The sequence below is a fragment of the Nycticebus coucang genome, chromosome 2 (genome assembly GCF_027406575.1).
Source record: "Nycticebus coucang isolate mNycCou1 chromosome 2, mNycCou1.pri, whole genome shotgun sequence".
NCBI lineage: Eukaryota > Metazoa > Chordata > Mammalia > Primates > Lorisidae > Nycticebus > Nycticebus coucang.
The window spans coordinates 138,334,988-138,339,278 of record NC_069781.1 but is presented as its reverse complement, the minus strand read 5'-3'; the positions used below and the strand labels follow the sequence as shown (position 1 = coordinate 138,339,278).

Below are 4,291 nucleotides of genomic sequence, written 5' to 3'. Positions count from 1 at the left end.
GAAAACTCCTATCCTACCAGTCCCCAAACCTGACAGCTCCTTCCAACTAGTCTGAGATCTGTGATCAGTCAACAAGGCCACTGTCCATGTAACTATACTTGTCCCGATCCCCTGTTCTTTACTATTCCTCCTTGCACCACACACTTTCAAGTTCTAGACTTAAAAGATGCCTTTTTCACTATCCCTTTCTACCCCAGGTCCCAAGACTAATTTGCCTTTATCCGGACTGACCCAGAAACCAAATTAACTCAACAACTGACCTGGAAAGTCCTTCCCCAGGATTTCAGAGACAGCCCACATCTTTTCAGCCAAGCCCTAGCCTCAAAAAATATGAGCCATTATCATCATTTATTATCAATATGTGGAAGACTTAATCACTTACAGTCCTACCCTCACTGTGTTTATTTCCAATAACATCTTTCTCTTAAACCACTGTGGGCATCTGGGCTATAGGGTTTCATCCAGAAAAATTCAATTAGTAAAGACCTAGATCACCTACCCTGGCATCTACCTTACCTCTTCTACCAAGAACTTCACTCTGGAATAGAAAAAACTTATTACCACCTTACCTCTCTCCACCTCTAAAACAGGTGTTTTGTCCTTTGTCACCTTGGCTAATTTCTTTCATCTAAGGATTCCCAACTTTGGTGTTTTAGCTAAGCCACTATATCAAGCAGCCACTGGGGACCATAATGAACCTCTACTTCCTGAGCCCTCCCTCTCTCCACTGTTTATGAAACTCAAGCAGTCCCTACTTCAATTTCATCCATTTTCCGTTCCAATCCCTCCAAAAATTTTCCCTATGTTGATGGCTGTCAGGGATTTTCCCTTAGCATATTCACAAAACAAAGGACCTAATCACCTTCTTACATGGTTTCTTGAATCTGAACCTTAGCAGCAGCTTCAATTTCATTTCAAGAAAGCTGCAAAGTCACTTTTTCTCAGCCACCCCGCATTTACACCTCTCATTCCCTTAAGAACTTAACTCCTTAGTTATAACTGCCTTCTTCCTCACCCTAGCACCCTCTTTAGCCCCTTTAAACTTCCCTGATGTTACACTTCAGTATTTACTGAACACAACAAATCTTTTCTAAACCAATCCTCATCACCTTTATCTCAATGACACTGAGTTTTTGCCTGTTTCTCCTATATACACTGCCATTGCAGCTCCTGGTTACTTTTAAAACACATCCATCTACATGTCACCTACCACAAGAGGAAAGGAGCCTCATTCTCTAACCAAGCAGACACTCTACCCAAAAGTTATCCCACTAATATAGCCAACAGAACAATCAAATTATTCCAAGCCTTTTCAAAAACATCCATTTACTCCATGACACCTCAACTCCCATTTCTAAACCAGAAATCCCTCTCAAGTGGGCCCCACTCCATGACTTTCTCTAAAATTAAGGATGCTCTCTCTCCTCTGGGTTGCCCTGAAAGTCCTTGTTTTCACTCTACTTTCCCAAAAAACCTGAACACCCCCAAACTCAAGCCCAATATCCAGCCTAAATACCTCATTTGCTTCTGTAACATGTCTGGGCCTTAATATAAACTAATCACTCTCACCAGCCTAAAAATGACACCTTTAACTTACACATCCTTCAAGACCTTAACAATTTTTATCACCACAATAAAAAATGGTCAGAGGCTCTGTACCTTCAAGACTTCTTCACTCTTTGAACATTTTTGTCTCTCTGTGTCTCCTACTCATTGTCTGATTAGTAAAAGTTAGCTACTGTCCCCCTATTTATTTCTTAAAATTACTATTTTAGAGCTTGTAATAAAAAATTAAATTCAGATATTATAAGATGATAAAATTCTGATTTATATAATATTTCAAAATCTTGCTGAATGGTAAACTTAAGTTCTTAATTTGAGCCTCTAAATTTTGAAATCTAGGTAAATAACTAATAAAATGTAAATACATGTTCTCCATGCCTCAGTAATTATCTATAAGGCACAGTCTACCCACATGGCCCCTTTTCCCCTGCTCCGGCTTTGACCCCTGGCTATTCTGTAAAATGTTGAATCATCCATTCAGCCTCTTTTCTGTATTTGCACCTGGTAAATGAATTAAGGATACAGATAAGTTCTGTCCTTTGGAGTCATTTTTGATATCAGGTAACTGTGTGAGACTTAGAAGGACCGGAAAAGAATTCAGGGATAGTGCTTATGTTGCAGTTTCAAAACACTTTCCAATAACTTAACACCTTAAAGTCATATTAAGTTAAAAAGATAATCATAAAATTCTGAATAATTTGTTTAAAAAACCCTGCAATATTTTCTTGAAATATTAAATTATATGACCTATTTTCCTTTCATTTAAAAATCACACTGAAGGAGTTATTTTTTTTTATCTTTTCTGCAAGAGTCCCCAAAACAATTTTTAAAATGTCAAGGTTTAAACCCATATAATCTCCTATATTACCTTTAAAACATTTTGAAAAAAACTTCCAAAATCAAAATTCTACACTCAATCTTTTTTTTTTTGAGAAAATAACCCCTTTTATTTTCTTCTGTTTAAAATCAAACAGAAAACAAACATCAATTTTGTTATACACTAACATCTTCAAAGTACATCATTTGTACAAGAGAAAGACTAAGTACAAAAATGTGTTTACAGAGATCCAAACATATATGAGTGAGACCAACTCTCAGACAGCTTTCCGATGGTACTCAGGAGGAGCCACTTCGTAATCGCTGGCACTAAACAAGGTTGCAGAATTCTTTGCCAGATACTTTAGGAAATCATGAAGATAGTTCAGTAATAAAGCAAGGCTTTTCTCATCCAAAGGTGTATAGGCCAACATTGCTCTAATTCGTACAAATAATCTCAGTAGATGTGGTTCTCCATATACTTGGGACATGGGTGCATCAGGGTGATCTGCAAGAATTTCAGCATACTGCAGTCTCTCAAATTTGTACAGGAGCTAACATTACATTGAAGTATTCTTTTATCCCTGCCACAACTTCATTAACAGCATACTCCTTATTATCTGTGTTTCCAGAGATTTCTTGTAATCTGTATAATCTTCCAGAATGGAATCCACATTCTTCTTAGCAGGAAGATAAAAGAGCTATTTTTGCCTGGTAATTAAGTCTCAGTCATCAACAAGCCAAAGTTTTAGCTCTTCAGGAATCTTTAACTTCAACTCTGGTCATGAATGTTTCTTCATTTTCAACAGTAGTATCTACCCAGGCCGTTTTCTTCCCAGGAGGTTGAGGTGTCTCATTGGTACTGCCACCATCTCCATTTCCAGGTGTTTTCTGCTTATTCTCCTTTGTTTTCACTTCAACATTTTTCTCTTGCAGACCAGATGTCTTCTTTCCTGGAGTAGCCCCTCTCATCTTCTTCTCTGCATACTGCTCCTGATTGGCGTTTTGAAGTTCTCGCTGTTTCTGCAGATTGGTATCCACATATTTGAGTACTCTGCTCTCTGGAACCCATTCATCCCAACTAGAGGTCAGGAGGGGGTGGTGTACTGAGGGAGCTCCTTCAGGAACAGGAAAAAGGGCTACAATATCCTCATGTGTCTTCAAAGTTTTTTCAGAGTGCCTGAGCCTCACGGCACTTTTTTTATTCCAACCACTGTAATGTATAAAGTATTTCACTTGTTTGTCCTTTATGGCAACCTTTACACACTTTGCATCATAAATAAGAAACCCATGAAAGCACAGTACTCACTCACCCTCCTGGAATTTAGGCTTCGGGTCCTGCTTCAGCGCCATTTATAAGTGATTCGCCGCCGCCTCCTTCTCTCACTACCCCTGACTACTGCCCCCTACTCTCTACCCCACCCAACTCTGCGTCACACGCCTAAACTCAATCTTTTTGATCACAAACTAGCTATTGAAATATTAAGACCACAGAAATTCTGAAAGAGACACATTAGGCTTATTTGAAATGTTAAAATTGTACAAATTCTTGCCCACCCACCAACTGGACGGGCATCTACACTCTTGCCTATCTGCCTCTTAGTAGTATAAACATCACCTCTCCTGAGCAACCTCTACATGTTGCAATGCAAAAACACATTACATCCCCCACTCCTCACTGCCCTGGGTGTAGCTACAAGGATTGGAATAAGTCTCAGAGACCTGGGGTCTTCTCTACAGTTTTTTCATGTATTATTCCAAGACCTACCAAAAAAGCCTAGAAAAAAGTACCAGACCAAATAAATTCCTTAGCAGCCATAACTCTGCAAAATAGATGTGGCTTAGACCTTCTCACCACAGAAAAGGAAGGCTTATTTTTGCTCCTGAATGGAGAATGTGGCTTCTATGTCAA

General features: G+C 38.9%; 1 pseudogene across 1 annotated transcript; it reads right to left on the bottom strand.

Annotated features, from left to right (window-relative positions):
* Positions 1-2,482: 2,482 nt before the first annotated feature.
* Positions 2,483-3,766, bottom strand: LOC128565520 (mortality factor 4-like protein 1; annotated as a pseudogene). The gene has a single exon (XR_008374274.1). The product of XR_008374274.1 is annotated as a mortality factor 4-like protein 1 (transcript).
* Between the last annotated feature and the right edge of the window lie 525 nt (positions 3,767-4,291).